The sequence below is a fragment of the Triturus cristatus genome, chromosome 4_2, assembly GCF_964204655.1.
Source record: "Triturus cristatus chromosome 4_2, aTriCri1.1, whole genome shotgun sequence".
In the NCBI taxonomy this organism is placed as follows: Eukaryota; Metazoa; Chordata; class Amphibia; order Caudata; family Salamandridae; genus Triturus; species Triturus cristatus.
In genome coordinates, this window is record NC_140586.1 from 299,503,272 (window position 1) to 299,525,312 (window position 22,041).

Below are 22,041 nucleotides of genomic sequence, written 5' to 3' on the forward strand. Positions count from 1 at the left end.
ATGACGAGCTGGGTGTCGTCGGCATACGACACTAGCGTCAGGTCCCATTCTTTTGCTATGTCAGCGAGAGGCTGGACATAAAGATTGAATAGGGACGGGCTGAGCGCCGATCCCTGAGGAACGCCTTGCTCTATGGGGTATGGCTGGGATATGAACGGGGGGCAGAGACCCAGAAAGATCTGTTAGTCAGGAATGGTCGAAACCACTCTAGAGCAAGGTCTCTGATACCTATGGCTTCGAGACGTTTCAATAAAATAGAGTGGGAGACCGTATCAAAGGCTGCGCTAAGGTCGAGTAAAACCAGCGCAGCACTTTGACCGGCGTCCAGGATGTTCCGTAGATGTTCGATGGTGGTCAACAGGGCGGATTCGGTACTGAATCCTGGCCTGAAGCCGTTCTGTGATGGATCTAAAATTTGGTGTTGTGTCATGTAGTTGGCTAGCACCTTGTTCACATGGGCTTCTGCCAATTTTGAGGCCCATGGAAGCAGTGAAATTGGTCTGAAGTTTTCTGGTTTAGATGGGTCTAGGGTGGGTTTTTTTATGATAGGGGAGACCCAGGCCTGCTTCCAGCATGTGGGAACCACCGCTGAGGAGAATGATAAATTAAGTAAGGTAGTAAGAGGAGGAAGGAAGAACTCGAGAGATTCTAAGAATTTGGCGGGTCTCATGGCATCTGTGGGCGATCCAGATTTGATTTTAGTGCACAATTTAGCAAGTTTGTCGTGTGTTAAGCAAGGGATAAGAGACAAACTGGGATTGTCTAGCAGAGGCTTACGAGGTATGAAGGTGTCCGAAGAATTCTGAGGGAAGGAAGTGTAGATTTTCTTTACCTTTTCCATAAAGAAGGTGGCAAGTTCCTCGCATTGTTGTGCAGAGGTAATACCAGGGACAGGATTACAACTATCCTTAAGTTTATGTACAATTTCAAAAATAGTTTTTGAGGGGTTCCTGCTGGAGCTAATTGCTTCCGCATAGTAGGAAGCACGGGTGGTGCGAACCGCTTTATGGTACGATTTCAGTTTTTGCAGGTCAGCAGCTTTGTCAGTATCCTTGTATTCTTTTCTCCACTGGCGTTCAGCTCTTTTGCAGTCTTTCCGCATGGTTAGATGAATTTCATTATACCACGGGTTAGATGAAGTGTTACGGATTTTTGTCCGTTTTGCTGGTATTAGGGAGTCTAGTCCTAAGTTGATCCAATTTTGGAAGGTCGCGTAGGCGGAGTTAATATCTCCGTCTGTGAGGTTGAGGTGGAGGTTACCTAGTTTACTAGTAAGGTCACTAGGAGCCAGTTTGTGCCATGGCCTCTTGTTTCGGAAATTGTTTGTGTTTTTCACAATCGAGTCTCTGATTTTCAGAGAAAATTGGATAAGAGAGTGGTCAGTCCACCCCATGGGTTTGGGGGGGGGCAGCCGAGGCATCCGAGAGGTTGGAGAAAACTGGGTCCAATAAATGTCCGGCAGAGTGAGTGGGAGTTTGGATGAGCGGGTTTAGCTGAAGGGCTGTGAGGTCTGCCTGAAGGTTCTTGATAGTAGAGTCAGTCAAGGAGTCAAAATGTAAGTTAAGGTCTCCCAGAATTGTAAAATTAGGAGAGGATATCACTAGAGAGTGAGCGACATCTAGAAATTCCTCAATAAACCTGGCAGCGGGGCCAGGGGGTCGATAGATGTAGAGTCCGGAAAGGGTGAAATGAAGACTAGTGGAGATTTTAAATCTCGCACTTTCACAGCCCCAGATGGATTCCTTCTCAAAAGTGCAATTGTATGATGATTTGTTAATAACAGCTATCCCCCCACCCCTGGAGTCTCTATTGATGGTTTTGATGGAGAAACCCTCGGGCAGCAAGAGATTTAAAATGCTGTTTTGGTCATCGTGGAGCCAGGTTTCGCATATAAACATAATGTCAGGATGTTCCTCTGTTATAAGGGTGAACACATCAGTGTGATGTTTCACAAGGGATCTAACATTAAGTTGGAAGATGGTAAGGGTATAATGCTTATAAGCAGTGGTATTATGGCTGGCTAGCCTGGGTGAAGATGTCATGAAACAGCACGGCTTGCAGTACAGACCTGTTTGGCCAAGGCAGCCTTCAAGTTTATCACATCTAGCGTCTGGTTTAAGAGCGTGGAGGGACTTTCTATCGTACTGCAGTAAATGTGGTACGGGTTGAACAGGGGGACTGGCGAGAGGCGATGGTCTGGCGATGACGGGCGCAAACGGGCTTGCCTTTGGCGCGCCTTCGGCGCGCAGACGGCGCTCCCGCTGCGCTCGTCCGCTGCGCTTGCGTGGGAAGCACATTTAGTGAGAGGAGGGGTGGGCGTGGCCTGTGAGGTGGGCGTGTCCTCGCGACTGGTGATGGCAGCCGATCACAGCAAACTCCACGAGGCAGCGCTAGACTCCGCTGACTGTGTAAAACAATGAGGCAAGTAGCCCAGCAGTGCTCAAGACCGGAATCAGGTGATTTAAAATGTGAGTACAGACAAATAACAATTTAAAATGATAGCGCGTGATTCCTCCGGCTTCCGCCTCAGAGGTGTGTTAGAGAGAGCGCACTCGTAATTCAGCGCGTTCTTATAGGCAGGAGGGGTGGGCGTGGCCTGTGAGGTGGGCGTGTCCTCGCGACTGGCGATGGCAGCCGATCACAGCAAACTCCACGAGGCAGCGCTAGACTCCGCTGACTGTGTAAAACAATGAGGCAAGTAGCCCAGCAGTGCTCAAGACCGGAATCAGGTGATTTAAAATGTGAGTACAGACAAATAACAATTTAAAATGATAGCGCGTGATTCCTCCGGCTTCCGCCTCAGAGGTGTGTTAGAGAGAGCGCACTCGTAATTCAGCGCGTTCTTATAGGCAGGAGGGGTGGGCGTGGCCTGTGAGGTGGGCGTGTCCTCGCGACTGGCGATGGCAGCCGATCACAGCAAACTCCACGAGGCAGCGCTAGACTCCGCTGACTGTGTAAAACAATGAGGCAAGTAGCCCAGCAGTGCTCAAGACCGGAATCAGGTGATTTAAAATGTGAGTACAGACAAATAACAATTTAAAATGATAGCGCGTGATTCCTCCGGCTTCCGCCTCAGAGGTGTGTTAAATAACTCCCCAATCAGCGACACGCATCCAACAACACATTTAGAAAGTACAATACATCTTTAACAAAAAAATAGAACTACAGAGCAATTATGTATGTGGACCCAACATAATGCAATGCATATCAGAAACAAAAGCATTGCACAGCACATGTGGTTGAACCTAGGGATGTCTCCGTTCACCACAGCATAAACTGTGCTCTCCAAATGGAGAAGAAAACGGGGCGTACCTTGGTGTTACTGCAGTGAAATACATGCTGAATTGTACTCTGCAAGCATTTGTGACAAAAAGCTGAAGTATGGCTTAAGACATTCCCAAAACGTGCAGCCATGTACTGGGCGGAGATAGGAGTCTGAAATAGAAGTGGGCATGCAGTAAAAACGAGGGCGCCCACTACTGCGGAAAAACTAGGGCTAAACCCTGGTTTAATTTTGCATTTAAAACAGTTTAATCCCGTCACAGCTTAGTGTTAAACAAAGATGCAATATGGTGGGCGCACAGAGTCTAGAGATTGAGACGTGGTTTCTGTAAGAAAAGAAAAAAAAAGCATTGGCAAAGCCAAAAGGTTTGGCCTTTGGGACCTATTGTCTTTGCCTATGCTTTTCACTAAAGCTGTACAGCATCAGTCATAAGAACTACAAGACAGATTTACACGGGCTCCGCTGATAGCCATGTCATTTTCGCAGGTGCCTGCATGCTTGCTAACATGTGCGCGTATGCATCACCGTGCATGTGTGCAGCTAATAAATGACACAGTTGTCAATTATTTAATCCAAGAAAGATAGGTAAACAAAAAGATGAAATTCAAGTAGCGCAAAAGCGTCTTTTATAAGGTTGAGGGGCCGGCAGCAATTGCTGAAACACCCTAAAACAAAAAAACACAGCTCACTGGGGCACAACACAGGTGCGGGTGCACAGGTTTCTTCTGAAGAAACCTATGCATGCTCTATATCATTGGTATGTTTTTCATAACAATATACATTAACCTGTAAAAATAGCTAGTTAATGTTATTAATTGTGCCACATAATATATATCTGATCACAGACTACTCCACATAATTTACATTGTCTTTCCTGTGTACTTCACCCAAGCCATTTGGGACAATTAGGAGCTTAATGATGCTCACTCCTGTTAGTATGGCCGACCCTCCAACTATACTGTCATTCATTTTTTTAATAGATCATTATTTGTCGGCAAGAGGGCTCTGTAGTTTAAATATTTGTTGTGTAAATCTTGCTATTCACAGTTTGAATCTTGGCAATGCTGACTCAGACTTCCATCATTCCGAGGTTGGTAAACTGACTCCTATTAAATCTGGCAGTAGTAACAATGGTTATTTTCAGTGCTTCCAAATAGCTGATGTGTGTTACGAAGCTCTGCTAAATAAGGGGCATATTATCAAGCCAGGCGATAAAATTATCGCCGCTTTAGCGGTAGAAAACTGCCGCTAAAACGGCGATAATGGGCTTGATAATATGCTCTATGGAATTCCAATTGAAGCCCATGTTAGATGCTTTAGCGGCAGTTTTCTGCCACTAAAGCGGTGATAATTTTATCGCCTGGCTTGATAATATGCCCCTTAGTCCGTTATTAATTTCTTCGCACCTACAAATGGTGCAAACCTCACAATCTACCTGTACATTGCTGCGCTGCTCATTTGTAAATGTTAAAAAAGCCTACACCTCATCTACCCGTTGCTGAGACGCCTCAATCACAGTAAAAGTGAACACAGTGCACAATCGGAGTAGAACAATGCAAAAGTAGGAGCACAGTTTGTGATAATTGACAGATGTCGCGATGCAGATTCTAGCCTGCTCAAAGTGCACCATTCAGGTTAGGATTGTCCACGAGGCACAATGCAGGACAGGGAGCCGGAAGTAGGCAGTGTAGTCTAGGAGGCAATGTGCGGTCACAGTTCACAGAAAAAAGCATTTCAAACAAGGAATTATGAAGGCACAGGTGCCACAAACAATGCTTAGAAGAGTTTTGGGCCAGACCTCTTCATCATTAGTCTGTTCAGTTGTCATTCACATTTTTTTCACATTTTGCTTCCACCCACCAAATCAAACAGCGTGGGGCATTGGGCCATGTGAGTTACATGTCTGATCACATGTGGCCATAGGTCTAAAAAGAAGTGCAGGTGGCCAATCCTTTTATTTTACCATTTGTAGTCTTTGCATTCTTAGTCCTTTTTGTTAATCTTTTTAGTCATTCTTGTATGTTTAAACTACGTCCTAAGGTTACAGTAGTTCAAAGGCAATAGTACTTTTTAGGGTCGAGCCTGCGAGCGCATGCGCTTGTTTGCGACACTATTGTGTTCAGCACAGGATTTAAAGTCCGCCCTTGCCTATCATTTGCTGGTTCCTGCTTCACTTTTCTTTGCTGCCTCCTAACTGGCCAGCGCAGCCCAACTCTCAGTTATGCTTGTCTCCATTGAGCAGGGACCTAGCACAGATAATTCAAACAAAATCAGTGCCCTACCGCTGCTCCAGAGGTGATGGAGGTACTTGGGGGCATATTATCAAGGCAGGCGATGAAATTATCGCCGCTTTGGCGGCAGAAAACTGCAGCTAAAACGGCGATAAAGGGCTTGATAATATGCTCTATGGAATTCCAATTGAAGCCCATGTTAGATGTCCTTCACATCTAACATGGGCTTCAATTGGAAATCCATAGAGCATATTATCAAGCCCATTATCGCCGTTTTAGCGGCAGTCTTCTGCCGCTAAAGCGGTGATAACTTTATCGCCTGTCTTGAGAATATGCCCCCATTTCTCCTCCCTCCACGCCCCAACTCTCCCTTCTTCCCCTCGCCGAAGAATCTTAAACTGCGATTCAGCTTTTTACTTCTACATGCAATACAAAAGCTGGTAAATACGTTTTTTTATTTATTATTTTGATCTTTAGTAAATGGGGAATAGGTGCGGCCATGGCTGCTCGTTTCTTGCTGATTTTTCACCAGAAAGTGTTTTTCTTGTGTTTTCTGCCTGCACATTTCCCACTCCTGTTTCAGTGGACTTTGGTGGCTTGAGCTCGTTTACTTATGTGTTTTCGATTGCAGTGGAGTGATCACACAACGGTAAAAGACATTGCCATTTACAATAGCCAATAGCTCTAACTTAAAAAAATGCGAGACCTCTTGCATTTTTAATGCTTGTTTATTTAAGTTGTAGCACTTAATAAGACTGCATTTGCTTGCAGGCTCTCTCCCACTTCCTCCATTCCACTCCGCAACATTGCTTGCCCATCCCCCTCCAGCGTTTTTGCCCTGTTGTGCTTGCTTGTCCTGCTACCCCTCCACCTCTTCTGTCATTGCCTGCTCGGTCACCCTGCCTCCTACCACATTGTTGCCACCTCGTTATTCCTTACCCCGTCCCCATCCCCCACTGCTTTGTTTCATGAACCATTCTCTCTGCCCCTCCCCCATCATTGCTTACCCTGTCCCCCTGCCACCCTCCCCCATGGTTGCTTGCCACATACCCAAAACTCCATTTACCCATTGTTGCTTGTCCCGTACCCCACGCTACCCCCCAATTGTTGCTGTCCAGCCTTTCTGACCCTCACCACATTTTTGCTTGACCCTTTCCCCGCCTCTTCCAGCCAGAATATAAAGATATCAATTAGACATGGCCAGCGCTAGCCATATCATAGCGCTATTTTCCATAAGCATTGATAAAGCTCCCCTCCCCTATGCGAGGTCTATTGGCTTTGACAATGTTTTTTGCCATGTTGTACAGATGCATGGCGGCATGTTTAATTATTTTTTTTAAAAACACTATAATGCAGAAAGCATTGACTGCGTCATCGCACTTTTATGTTTTACTTTCAACCGTGCTACTGTACCTTGCTAAGAAAGAGCATAAGCAATGATAGTCGAACTCGCATAGGTTCGACTTAATGCCTTTGCTAATGCTTGTTTCTTGAGGCACCGGTTAAGTCTGCAAGACTCGAACCCGATTCGCCAGTTTTAAAGCAGGCAACTAACTAGGCCGTGGCATTATTTAAATAGTATATATATAGTATATATACATATATATTTTAATGCACCTATACATTGAGTCACAGAGTGGATTTAAATAAAATCTCAATAATCAATGGGATTGGATAAGTATTTTATTTACATATTGATCCTTCCTTATCTGATGTTGATTAGCGCTGCTTGCCATATAGCAGGGAAGCCTTTCAGATGATACGTCCATGTTTGCGTCGCATGAGTCCTTATTCATTGTCATGTGACAAATTAGACGCTGAACCCGTCGCAATAAAATTCGTTTACCACTAACTGCGATGAGAATTAATAGAACAGGCATAGACTTTCAAACCCAATTTGAAAACAATTGATGAGAATATTGGATCTTATATTCACCAAAGAAGGGTAACCCTGCAGCAGCAGGGCTTTCAAAAATTGAGTGAAACTCTTTAATGTTCCTCTCCACGGAAATCTTTAGTAAAAGGCGAAAGATTTATTCGGTTTGAAGAGAAACCAGAGTATGAGCAATACAACCGCTGACTGTGGCCGCAGAAAAAGAATTTCCACAGGATGTTAGGGTGATTTACTACACTATGTTCATCTTTGATAACCCAATTAAAATATAACCAACTCGTGATAAACCGGTACATTGACAAAACACTTGTTGAGACAATCGAAACAAAAGCGGGACGCACTAGTGACACGGACTTATGGGTATGCAAATTTCGTCGTAGGTCACGTGACAGGAAAGGCTGTAACACTCGAGTCTCCCAGCTCAAGTCCTAACGTCGGCTCCTTTTACTCTACACATTCTGAATGGTGCAGCGTTCGGAGCCTCGCGCAGGCTTTTGAGGCTCGGTGGCTCCCAAGAGGACGACTTTTACATGCCACCATCGAGGCATGCAGGCTGGCTCGTTGTTTTTTTTGTGCAGATTTATATAGCGCGAACTCGACCCGAAGGCATTGGAACGCTTCACAAGCACTAGTTACGTTACACATGGTAAGTGGTAGGGGCCAACAGTAGAGAGAAAATCATCTATGTCACTACATACCAACCGCACTCAAATGCTCACTGAAGGCTGTCTAATAACACTAGCTATCCTTCTTTGGTGTTTCCGTGTTGTGACCTTTACATCTAAACAAATATCTTTCTTGCTCTGATGCGAAGTGCCAACTAACATCTGCCACATAGCAGGCAGAAAGAGAGCTGAAGATATGAACAAAAAACATACAGCAACCTCTGCTGCGCTGTGCGGTATAGGGACTCTGAAAGTCACCGTGTAGCTGCATTTAAACAGAAGCGGCCAAACAAAGGCAGAGACAGTTCTTTTATAAAGTCATGGAACTCAAAGGTGACCCGCGGTATCCTTTTACCCTATGGCAGAGGGCATTTTGCTTCTTACAATAGATACTCACACCATTACCCCTCCCATAAAGTGTTTAATTCCTTTTAGTCGTCCTTGCTCTTTCATATGAAAGGGACAGCATGGCTGGTGACACAAATAAAAGTGAATTGTGAAGTGTGAAATGAAACACAAAAAAGGCAGTTAGTTAGTGGTTGCAAAACATATTTGAATACGTTTAAGTTCGATTTTTAGAAAATGCTTTTCCTCAACATGTGTAGGGACATGCAGAGGTATTGCATCTTTCCTATAATTATCAACAGCAAGCAAAGAGTGGCCATGTTGCTATAAATATCTCCTTTCTGCTGGTTACTGTTTGTCTTAGAAAAACAGGGTCACAAGGAGGGAAATCGAATTCTGGTTTTGTTTAAACCGCAGCTCTGTGATCAGCCCCTCACCTTGGCTGCTGCTGGCTTTAGCAGAGGCATTGTGACATCACAAAGCAACCGTGGTCACTTACTACAGCTAAGCAGCTATGTCATTTCCTTATTACAGGTGACTGGAGACGTCACAACTCGACTGTAATATGCAAATTAACAAAATTAAAGGCAAAGTATTATACAGGGTTAGCAGGCTTCCATGTATTGCATACTGTCTCATCTCCAAACACTAGATTGGGGTTTCTAACGCTTTATTCATATGACAAAAACCTGCTAATAAGTCGAGGGTCTTTAAGTGATTTGCACATTTATAGATGAGGGCGACACTGAAAACTTTGATGCCTGGTACCCACTGCTTTCTGTGAATCGAAACGATATTGCACACAAAAAGGACATTCCAACGCACACACATCAGCCGAAGCAGCAACTTTTCTCAGAAAAAAACAAGACATTAAGTAGAAGCTACACTAGCCTAGGGAGCTGCAGATAATGTAAAGCGACCCTGCATATCACCCAAACTGTTAAATGTGTTCCTTCGCACTCTGGTTGATATCGTCACAGAATTCTGCATGGTGCGCTACATTTTAAGTAGCGATGCTCTAACGCAGTTCCATCATGGGTACGGATCTGCGAACCAGAACAAGGATTCTGTTACAGGACCGGAGGCTTCGGATTATGCTTCTCTTTCCATTTATTGCCACTCACAGCAGCCAATTAAAACGTTTTTGTATGCAAATGAAAAACGACATTTCCCATGATGCTTAGTCAGACAACACTTCCTGCATGACCCTATAAGAGCCACCATATCCTTTTGCTGAGCCTCTTTCTTTGCTGCTCACAGCAGAGATAAGGGTTCTTTGTTTTATTCACATTGTTTGCTCTGTTTATTTGGTTTACTTGGCTTATTGGTATATGCACAGCGTGAGCGCTGGATTGCTTGAAAGCATTCTTTTAATCATGTTTCTTTCATTGTATGCTTTTATGCCTTTATGTTAATGTTATTGTCCTAAATTGGAGCGTCTACGCTCTTGATGTGCGCGCTTTACACCGCAAGCTTAACATGATTGTAGGTTGGTGCGCTTTGCGTCTGGAGTGCACGCGCATTATTGCGCGACTATTATAGCCTACATGGGTTTTGGGAAAAGTTTATTTGTGCCTGTTATGGAGTACCACACCGTGCAAGTAGTGTTTCTCGACTGCTCCGCGGCCGCGCGCGCTCTTGCGCACATTGTCGTGGCTTCCCTGATCAGCCCAACACTGGAACGAGCCTGCCACGTCCAACGCACGAAACCCAATTGGGCTTCTTGTGCTCTATTTGGGCTGCGCGCATCGCGACGACCCCGTGAAAGATAAACACTTTCAATTTCAAAGGAGAACTTCTCGAAGCTACTCCGCTCCCTTACGCCTTTCGGCTGTAACAGTAAACGCCCAGGAGTGCGCACACGCTCCATGTACTACCTACTTGATTGGCTCCTACGCCCTTTGAGGCTGTAATAATGGTGGACTACAGCTTTGCTGAGGGGGCTTGGTACTCTTCAATTCTGGTCAGTGTGCACGTGGGCTAGCCCCCCCCCCCTTACTCCTCTCCCATTATTATTTCATCCTATAAATAGATTTGCATAGTTATATCAAACTTGGATGACTGGGTCAGATCAGAAAGAGGAGGAACCTTTATAGAGACAAGAGGAGTCTGTCGTTGAGGACACTATTGTTGACGCTCTGGACGTCTCCGTCCAGCAGTTGGTCAACAGGGCACTAGAGAACACGGTACCTGCACTGTGGAACAAGCTTTGGCGGCTGTTTTTAAAACGTATAACCAAGCAGCTTGAGAACTTCGCTACGCGTCATGGGTTTGGCCCGAAAGACCCCAAACTTCATACCCCTACAGATCAGGGCAAGGTGAAAGCGGGGCAATGGCCCACGTAGATGTTGTGACATCTTTACCTCAGGACAACGCAGAGGGTTATGTCTACCCCACAAGGCGAAAGTAAGCAGAAGGTTTACATAGATACCGGTACCACGAACTAACACTACCGCTGAGGATGCCCCTCCCTTGACGACGTCAAGGACGGCAGACCGTTTGGCACCGAATGTGCCACCGGTCAATTCCCCTTTCATTTTCAATCCAAGGATAGTGGGCACCCTCTTTCTTCGGATTGGGCTCCTGCCCGAGCTCCCAGATAAGGCTGCGGAGACTCTAAATTGATGTGGGTTTCTCTCACGTTTCTCAAAAATATTGCGAACGATCCAAGAAAAGGGGATTGACCGCGCCTGGCGAGGTTGCAAGGATAAACTTCTGGGTGTAGCGGGGCTTTTGCCCACGGTCTTAGAAATGGCTTTTCTGACCACAGATTCTGCCTCGCCAGTGGACCTGGATATCTTGGTGGGATGGACACAGAGGGCGATCTGCCCTCTTGGCAACCGATTGCACCATCTCCAGACGTCACTGTGGCCTAGTGGTTAAGGTCTCTGATTCTTACTCCAAATGTTGTGTTCACCCCTGGTGTTTCAATGATAGTGTTTGCCGAACGACGCAAACCCTTGCCCGTGCGTATGGTTTCTACCCTTACAGAATTGGCTTCTTCAGACCTGGGTTACTTGCTCATGGCTCTCACAAACTGTTCAAGGTTCTCATCTACAGTTCTATCATACAGCCCTCAGGACACGCTCCCCCGACAGCTCAGTTTTTCCTCACCACAAGTGTTTTCTGGACCCAGAAATAGGCGATTTGCTGTGGAAACCCGCGATTGCTCAGGGCGACAGCGAGCCTCACGGTTCCTTCAGCAATGTTTACTAGTTCAGAAGAAGGGTGGGGTTCACAGGATAGTTTTGAACCTGGGGAAATTCAATCACTTAAAAAGTTTGCATACACCTCAAGATGGAGGGTATCCATCTGTTGGCGGACTTACTACAAAAGGAAGAATGGACGGTCAGGCTAATGGAGGAATCTATGGTTTGAGTATTTCGCCCTTCCTTTCGGGTTTTTTCTGCAGTTCCTTGGTGCTTCACCAAAGTAATGAAGACAGTGATAGCACACCTACGAGAACAGGGTATTCGCATGAAAATTTAGCTGGACAATATCTCTGTTGCAGAGTTGGGTTTCGTGATCAACGAAAACCAATCCAAGTCGACACTTTGTTCGTCACGGACAATGGGCTTCCTGGGATTTGTGATAGTTCACAAAATCTCGCTTGCGGCGTCCCAAGACAAATCGAGGGACCTCAAGAAAGAGATATTAGTGCTTCTCAGCAAGCACTTGGTCTCACTATGGACAATTGCCAGTGTGGAGGAATTATTGGCTTCATTCACACACAGCAATTTTCCGAGCCCGCCTCCTTACCGGGTTCTTCAATGCCTAGGTTTCAACATCTTCAGAAAGGTCTGTCTTACACGGATTTAGTTCCGTTGTCTCAGGAAGTAAGAGAGGAGATGCAGTGGTGGAACGGCAGGGCAATCTTCGGATCACAGCCCAAAGTTATCATAGAATCAGGTGCCACCCACTGGGGAGCACGTTGTGGAGATATCTCCATAAGGGGAATTTGGTCTCCCAGGAGTTATCACCCCACCTACACTGCCTGGAACTCTTAACGGGTTCCTTAGCAATCCTAACGTTCTCTCCGAAGCAGGCCTCGTGTTGCATCTTTCTTAGGATGGACAACATTTCTACGGTGAGTTATATCACCCAATTGGGTGGTACAAGGTCCTATCTACTAGTGGAGCTAGCAAAGGACTGTTGGCACTATTGCCTGAATTGGCAGATATCGGCAGTAGCAGAATATCTTCCGGGGCAGCCACCTTTGTGGCGGACTGGAATTCCAGGTATCTCAAAGATTACACCGACTGGTGACGTCAACCGCCATTATTCCAGTAGCTATAGGGAATATGGGGTCCATGCCAAATGAACCTGTTCGCATCCAGATTGGTTAGTCAGTTACAACCTTTCTTCTGCTGGAGGCCGGATCCTTAGGCGAAGGCGTAGGACGCCTTCCCTCAGGTTTGATCAGGGGGTCTGAATTAGGCCTTTCCCCCTTTTATCCTAATTTCCAAACTGACCTCTCAGATTCCCAAACAATATTATTGGGGCTGAGTTGCGACCTCCCCAGGACGACTCCGTGGTCGTGGACACTACGCCCGGGCCCTCATGGCGAGCGCCTTCCCATGGTGATCTCGGGACAGTTGTCCCTGATGGCCTGGAGATTTTTTCTTTTCCTTTTCTTTTTCGGGAAACAGTGAAAAATGCCAAGAAATTCCGGACAAGGCTTCAGCATTCATCGAAGGAGCCAGGGCACCCTTCCGCCAGACAGTGATACTCTTCAGCCTGGAAAGGCTGGGTATGTTGATGCTGGGAACAGCACGTGGATCCCGTGAGAGCTGAGTGATTCTACATTGTGAAGTTCCTCTCGGATAAGGCCGCGGAGCGTTTAACTTAAAGTTCAGTTAATACTTCAGATCAGCTATCTCAGCCGGTCTCTCTCTGGTTGATGATAAACCTGTTGGCATGCCCCCAGTGGTTTGTAAATTACTTACAGGTATCAGAGTTGTAAATCCTCCCACACCTAAGTGTACATGTTTATGGGATGTGTCATTGGTTATATCTCCATTTGACGAATGGCCGACGAAGGGCTTTTTGTCCAGAGAGCAGTTGTCAGCTAAGTTAGTGAGGCTTTAAGCCTTTAGGCTTACAGACGTTCTCCTGATATACGTGCACTGGATCTTACAGTTAGAGTATTTACTCCAGAAGGTGTGTTCTTTATCACTACAGGGAGGACAAAGACTTTATCAAGATGTATTGAGTATAATGCCTTTCCAGATAATGTCAAATTTGTGTGTGGTCCATTGCTTGACAGCTTATGAACAATGTACTCGGTCCTTGAGACCAGAAGGTTCCACTCAGTTACTAATTGCTTTGCAAACTCTTTTAAGCCGGTGTCAGCGGCTACTGTAGCCAGGTGACTGACATCTGGTATACAAGAGGCTGATATTGACTGAATGAATATAAGTTTTGTAGAGCGCAAACTTAGCCCAGGGGCGTCAAGGCACTGCGAAACGGGATCGTAGTGGGAGATGTCTAACAAATTCAAAGCTTAAGTTTAAGGTTGGAAAAAGAATTAGGACAGGTAAAAAGCCAGGTCTTCAAGGACTTTAAAAAAACTGAATGGGTTTCCAGAGTAGAGATAGGGGAAGGAAGGGAATTCCTAAGATTAGCCCCTATCAAAGAGAAAGCCCTTCCCCCCCACCTGGCTTTCCTGACCCTGGGAACTATAACCTGGTTCTTACTTGCAGATCTCAAGTCCTTGCCAGGAAGATATCTTTGAAACATTTTATTGATGCCTCCTGACCCCTTATTGTGGACGGCCTTGTGAACCAGACATAAGGCTTTAAACACAATTCTGCTCCCCAACGGGAGCCAATTCAGGCTTTTGATGGTAGCTGAAACTGAGTGGAATTTAGGGAGACCCATCGCAAGCCTAGCGGCGGCGTTCTGCACCAAATGGAGTCGAGGAAGAAGTCCCTTGTTAATCCCTAGGTAAAGAGCATTGCGGTAGTCTAACCTAGACACCACAAGGGCCACCACTGCCTGTTTGCGAGAGGAAAGGGACAGAAAACAGAAGATCTTCCTGAGAGTCCGTATCATCCCAAAGCAGGTAGAGACAGTTCTGTTTATTTGAGAGCCCAGGGAGAGCGAGGAATCCACAATAATGCCTAAATTCTTGGCAATAAGACAGGGGCTGAGGAAAGATCCAAGAGAGTGAGGCCACCAGGCCTCTGACCAGATATCCATCTTATCTCCGAAAATTAGATTTATCCCCATTGAGTGTCAAATAGTTCTCGACCATCCATGCAGCTACTGCCCGCATGCAGTTTTTAAAATTAACTGGTGAAGCGGAGACACTCTCAGTGATGGAAATCAAAATCTGAGTGTCATCAGCATAGGAAAGCACTTCTAGGCCAAAAGACCTTACCACGGTAGCGAGCGGGGTTACATAGCTATTAAAAAGGGTGGGACTCAATGAGGATCCCTGGGGGACTCCACAAAACAAATGTTTGGGAGCAGAAAGAAATTGGACCATCTTCACTCTTTGTGAGCGATTAAAGAGGAACGATGAAAGCAGATTGAGTGCAGAGTCCTATATCCCAAATTTCCCAAAGCCTGCCCACCAGTCTACAAGGAGAAATTGTTTCGAAGGCTGCCGTCAGGTACAGGAGGATCAGTAGGGTGGTATAACCAGCGTCAACCTGTTGTCGGGTGTTGTTAAGGACAACGGGTAATGCAGTCTCCGTACTGTGTTCACTCCTGAAACCATGCTGCGAGCCATCGAGCAGTTGATGTTTCTCCAAGTGAGAACTGAGATGGCAATTAAGATGTTTTTCCAGGATCTTACCTGGAACGGGCAGTAGGGAAATAGGACAAAAGTTTTTTAATTCTGTCGGATCAAGAGAGGCCTTCTTTAGTAAAGGTTTTACCACCGCCGTTTTCCATATAGTGGGAAATTGGCCAGAAGAGATAACAGTATTAAGAATAGTGGTCAAAGGAGGTGCTATGGCCTCGCTTCCTAATTTCAGAATCTTAAGAGGACAGGGTTCAAGGGGAGAGCCAGATCTAATCACACTCAACAACAGCTCAGTATCCTCTTGAGAAATAGGGGGAGAGGAGCACAAACGGCAATCCTTCAGGGGTACTATCAGAGAATCAAATAGGGGATTAGTTTTAGCTCCCACAGAGTTTAACTTCTCCAAAGAGGAGTAAATGTCCTTAATTTTGGCATGGAAGAAATCTGCTATTTTATCACAGAGGTCCTGGGAGACCTCGGTTTTAACAGTAGTTGAGGGGCTAAAAGGGAATTAATCATAGTGAAAAGATCCCTAGGGGATCTAAAAGATTGCGTCATTATAGTATAGTAGGAGATCTTTTCCTTATTAATGCCTTCCTTCCCTTAACCTAAGTTTATGCAGATCCCTTTCAACTATAGTAGGGTCCAAGCGCCACTTTCTTTCCTGCTGTCGACAAACCTGTCTAAGCTTTCTCAACCTCTCAGAAAACCATGGGGCTGAAGGGCGCTTTCTTGCCACATAGTGCTTCTTAAGAGGTGCAAGGGAGTCCAAGGCTGTCGTTAACCAGTTGGTGAAGTCGTCATAAATGGAATTGACATCAGCATGAGGGGGCAGCAGTAGTTGCTGAGTTTAACAAGCAATCCTCCTTACTAATCATTCTAAAGTTTCTTTTCAGCTCCACCCTATTCTTAAAATTAGAGTCATGGTGGGATACTAACATTTCAAGGATGAAGGGGATAGCAAAATGGTCAGACCAAGAGAGAGGAATAGGGTATTGATATTAAAATGTTTGGTGCACATTCTGTAAGCGGTGCCATGGCACCTAAAACATTATGTTGGGTTCAACTATTCAAGACAGTATGTGATGTGCTGGTGGGTCGTCTGAATCGACATTTAAGAAATGTTATTATAAACCGGTGGGTGATATAACTTCAGTTGTGTTTGTGAAGCGTTAAACTAGCATAATCCGAAGCCTCCGGTCCTGTAATAGAATACAAAATTTGCTAGCATTCGCGCCAAGAATTTTCAATTCTATTAAGGACACAGAGGCGAGGATTATCCCACCCGGTTGTATTGCAAAATGATTGTAATAACTACCCACCTGTATGTGATGTGACTTTATGGTATACGGAGATTACGGGTTGTTTATTTCATTTCTTTCAGGTTCTGAAAAGAAATCCGAGTTCTCAAACGACGATGGAATACAAGTACTTCTGGTTAAGAAGATGTATATTTTCCAGTTAGTTCTGGTTCTTCCACGTTGGAGGATGATTGTTTGGACTTGAGTTAATGTTATTGGACTAAAATGTTCGAGCAAAGAAAGAGGCTCAGCAAAAGGATATGGTGGCTCTTATAGGGTCATGCAGGAAGTGATGTCTGACTAAGCATCATGGGAAATGTAGTTTTTCATTTGCATACAAAAACGTTTTGATTGGCTGCTGTGAGTGGCAATAAATGGAAAGAGTAGCATAATCCTCGCCTCCGTGTCCTTAACAGAATTAAAAATTCTTGGCGTGAATGCTAGCAAATTTTTTATTCTGATTGAAGGATCTAAGAAGGATAACACGTGAGATCCAAACCAACTGCCAACTGTACAACTGGTTCCAAACCAGTAATCAGTCTGTTCCAACTAAATCTTAACTTTTCAGCAGCCCAGCTTGGCTGGGAAACTAGCAGCATCCCCTATAAACATCAGTAAATTTCAGGCCATGAGCGCTCCGTCCTTTCTATCTTCCAGATCAAGTGTGAAAAAAGTGATTTATATTCTTGATTTGAATAAGAAATTCTTCCATTTCTGACTTGAAAAATAAAGCTTTGGCCAGTGCATGCAGGCTGCTGTCTACAATACAGCAACATATTGTTGTGTGCGTCAATTCAAGAATTCTTAAGCTACTACTACTATATTAGAAGCAGGACGTAATAATAATAATTTTGGCTTTCTTTTCTTCTTCCCCTTCCCGCCGCTGCGTCCCCTGCGGCCCCACCCCCTCGCTCGTCGATTTGACCCCCCACCCGCCTCCCAGCTGCTCCTCCCTCCCACCTCCCCTTCTTAATGGCGGCCGCTGCGCGGTGAAGAGAGCAACCCTTGACCCTGTTCTCAGGCAGGTCGCTCCCCACACTGCACAGCTCCACCTGACTGTGCCCATGTCCCACTCCCGCTGCTGCCGCGAGTTCACGCCTCCTGTGTCTGCTCGCTTGTTTTTTTCCTCCTAATTTTCTTAATTTGCCCGTTATCCTTGTCTGCCTTCTCCGCCCTCCTTCTTCCTGTAGCTCCCTGGTTGCCCTTTTTTTGGCTTTCTTTTCGTCTTCCCACCGCTGCGTCCCCTATGGCCCCAACCCCCCTCGCTCGCCCATAAGTCCTCCCACCCGCCTCCCAGCTGCTCCTCCCTCCCACCTTCCTTTCTTAATGGCGGCCGCATGTAGCGGGCGCACTGCTGGCGCGCCAAGGGCGTGCCTAAGGCAAGCCCGTCTGCACCCGTCCATGCCTGGACCGTGCCCAGAGCCAAACCCCCTGGCCCCCGCGAGCGCCTGACTACCGACGCCGGTACAACGCCAACTTCCTCTACGAAATCCACGCCGGCAGATCATCCACCTGCTGCCAGGCCACCCCGAAGCTCAGCCACGGACCCTTCTCCTGCCGGATCTGCAACTTCACCAGCCACCGAACACCTGCACGTCCTGCCCCTCCCACCAGGGCAGGTCGCAACCATCTCAGATGCATACTACTCAACACCCGCTCCGTCCACAAGCACGCCATCAAACTCTGGGACCTACTCGACTCATCCTCCCCAGACGTCGCCTTCCTGACGGAGACCCCTCCTCGGCGCCGGACATTGCCATAGCCATCCTAGACGGCTACAAGATCACCCGCAGGGACCGCACCAACAATCCAGGAGGAGGAATCGCCATCGTCCACAGGAATACCCTCAGAATTTCGACCAGCACCGAAGACACCCTCAGCACTGCCGAACACCTGCACTTCCAGATCCACATCGATCCCAACAACACCCTCAGAGGAACCCTCGTCTACAGAACCCCGGACCCCGACCACAGTTCAGCGACTCCATCGCAGATGTCGTCAGCACGCAAGCCCTTGCTTCCACAGACTACATCTTCCTGGGGGACCTGAACTTCCACCTCGAGAACGCCAACGACAGCAACTCCACCACCCTGCTCGACAACCTCACCAACCTCGGACTCAAACAGCTCGTCACGACACCCACCCACTCTGCCGGACACACGCTCGACCCAATCTGTTCCACCAGCAACCATCTCACCTTCAGCCGCACCAGCGTACTCCACTGGACCGACCACTGCTGCATCTACTTCTCTTTTACGAAACACCACGCACAATCACAAACAACGAATCCCCCACCACAGCTGGAACAAGGTCACCAAAGACCAGCTAATCACCACCCTCGCCCGAGGCCCAACAACCAACCCCACCGACACCAACACAGTCGCCCGCAACTTCAGGCATTGGATTGACGACTGCTCCAACACTCTCGCCCCGATCAGGAAACCCTCAAACAGACGCACCGACAGGAAGGCCATCTGGTTCACCACCGACCTCCAGACATCCAAGCAGACTTGCCGAAGACTCAAGAAGAAATGGCGCCACGAACAGACACCGGACAACCACGCAGCCCTCAAGAATGCCAGCCGCAAGCACCACCAACTCATACGAACCGCCAAAAGGACCTCCTTCAAGGAACGCATCAACAACAACGCGCACAAAAGCAAAGAGCTCTTCAACATCGTGAAAGAACTCGCCCACCCCAGCTGCAACGACATTGTGCCGTCGCAAGACGTCTGCAACTCCCTAGCCACCTTCTTCCACCGCAAGATCGCATAAGTCCACGACAGCTTCAACACCCAGACCCCCCCTGACAGCCGCCGACACCTCAAATCCACCGCCCCCCCAACCACACCGGCCTCCTGCTCTCCTGGCACCACATCAACGAAGACGACACCATCAAAATCATGAACACCATCCACTCCGGATCACCATCCGACCCCTGCCCTCACAACATCTTCAACAAAGCAAGCTCCATCATCGCACCCCAACTCCGGAAGATCATCAACAGCTCCTTTGAGACCGCCACCTTCCCGGAGAGCTGGAAACACGCAGATATCAACGCCCGACTCAAGAAACCCAAGACAGACCCAAAGGACCTCAAGAACATCCGGCCCATCTCCCTTCTCTCGTTCCCGGCGAAGGTCATTGGGAAGACAGTCAACAGGCAACTGACACGCTTCCTCGAGGAGAACAACATCCTGGACTCGTCCCAATCTGGATTCCGCAGCAACCACAGCACCGAAACCGCCCTTATCGCCGCCACCGACGACATCAGGACCCTGCTGGACAATGGCGAAACCGCGGCCCTCATCCTCCAGGACCTTTTGCCCGCTTTCCACACAGTCTGCCACCACACCCTACGCACATGCCTCCACGACGCAGGGATCCGCGACAAAACCCTGGACTGATCACCTCCTTTCTCACCGGCAGAACCCAGAGAGTCCGCCTCCCCCCTTTCCGATCTGAAGCCACCAAGATCACCTGCGACGTACCCCAAGGATAATCCCTCAGCCCGACCCTTTTAAACATCTACATGGCACCGCTCGCCAACACCGTCCGATCGCACGGCCCCAACATCATCTCATATGCCGACGACACCCAGCTGATCCTTTCCCTCACCAAGAACCCCGCCACCGCCAAAACCAACCTCCACGAAGGAATGAAGGCCGTCGCAGAATGGATGAAGAATAGTCGCCTGAAACTGAACTCTGACAAGAAGGGGGTCCTCATCCTCGGCTCCACCCCCTCCACCTGGGACGACTCCTGGTGGCCGGCCACGCTGGGAGCTGCTCAGACACCCCCTAACCACGCATGCAACCTGGGGTTCATCATGGACTCAACACTATCAATGAATCAGCAAGTCAACGCCGTCTCCTCCTCCTGTTTCAACACCCTCTGCATGCTTCGCAAGATCTACAGATGGATCCCCACCGGAACCAGAAGGACGGTCACCCAAGCCCTCGTCAGACAGCAGGCTGGACTACGTCAACGCCCTCTACGTGGGAACCACAGCCAAACTCCAGAGTAGGCTTCAACGCATACAGAACGCCTCTGCTCGCCTCATCCTCGACATCCCCTGCCACAGCCACATCACTGCCCACCTGAGAGACCTGCACTGGCTCCCGGTCAACAAGAGGATCACCCTCAAGCTCCTCACCCACGCTCACAAAGCACTCCACAACACCAGACCAACATACCTCAACAAACGACTCACCTTTTACACCCCGAACCGCCAGCTTCGCTCCGCTGACCTCACCCTCGCCACCGTTCCACGCATCCACTGAACGACCACCGGCGGAAGATCTTTCTCCCACCTCGCTGCCAAGACATGGAACACCCTCCCCATTCACTTGCGACAGACCCAGGACCTACTGACCTTCAGAAGACTTCTCAAGACCGAGTCGTTAGAGCAGTAGCAGCACACCCACGGAGTGACTGTAAGTATGAGTGACTGTACAGGTGAGTGAGTGGAGGTGTATGTAGACCTAAGAGTTAATGAGTGGGTATGTAGTTATTGGTATTGGAGTATCTATGGTTTGGAGAATGGACGTCTGAAATTTTGAGTTTGTGTATCAAAGGTTAAATTAGGGTATGAGAAGATGCAGTAATTTATCACATGGATGATGTCATCAGTGATGTCATTTGAGATGTCATCAGTGATGTCACTGACCATGTCATGAGTGATGTAATATGTGATGTCATCAGCAGTGAATTGCGGGGGCGCGAGTTATAGTTAGCTAAACTAACTATAACAGGGGAATTTCTAGGGTTTTGTACGAGGGAAATGTCCAGCTAACTATAACACCCCTGAAACCTATGGTTTTTTCAGTGAATTTCTAAGGTTTTTTTAAATGCCAATTCCCAACTATAACGTGCATGAAACCTATAGTTTTTTCAGTGAATACATATATATTTTAATGCACCTATACAGTTTGAGTCACAGAGTGGATTTTAATAAAATCTCAAAATCAAATGGGACTGGAGAAGTGTTTTAGTTACAAATTAATCCTTCCTCATCTGATGTGGATTAGCGCTGCTCGCCATATAGCAGTGAAGCCTTTCAGGTGATACTTCCATGTTTGTGTCCCATGAGTCCTTATTAAATGTCGTGTGACAAATTAGAAGCTGATCCCATCGCAATAATATTCGTTTTGGATGAACTGTGATGAGAACTAATAAAATAGGCTTAGACATTAACACACAATTTAGAATTAATCAATAAGAAATTGGATCTTTTATTAACCAAAGAAGGGTAACCCTGCAGCAGCAGGGCTTTCAAAAATTGAGTGAAACTCTTTAATGTTCCTCTCCACGGAAATCTTTAGTAAAAGGCGAACGATTTATTCGGTTTGAAGAGAAACCAGAGTATGAGCAATACAACCGCTGACTGTGGCCGCAGAAAAATAATTTCCACAGAATGTTAGGGTAATTTACTAAACTATGTTCATCTTTGATAACCTTTTAAAATATAACCAACTCGTGATAAACCTTGTAAACCGGTACATTGACAAAAGACTTGTTGAGACAATCGAAACAAAAGCGGGACGCACTAGTGACACGGACTTATGGGTA

At 47.0% G+C, this 22,041-nt stretch overlaps 1 protein-coding gene and 2 non-coding genes across 4 annotated transcripts in view; all 3 read right to left on the bottom strand.

Moving 5' to 3' along the window:
- The window catches only part of COP1 (COP1 E3 ubiquitin ligase), a 689,508-nt gene that overhangs the window by 614,881 nt on the left and 52,586 nt on the right, over nucleotides 1–22,041 (bottom strand). The window lies entirely within an intron of this gene.
- LOC146833744 (U5 spliceosomal RNA) lies at nucleotides 7,462–7,576 on the bottom strand. Its single transcript, XR_014960926.1, has one exon. It is a non-coding gene; the product is annotated as a U5 spliceosomal RNA (small nuclear RNA).
- Nucleotides 21,724–21,838, bottom strand: LOC146833745 (U5 spliceosomal RNA). Its single transcript, XR_014960938.1, has one exon. It is a non-coding gene; the product is annotated as a U5 spliceosomal RNA (small nuclear RNA).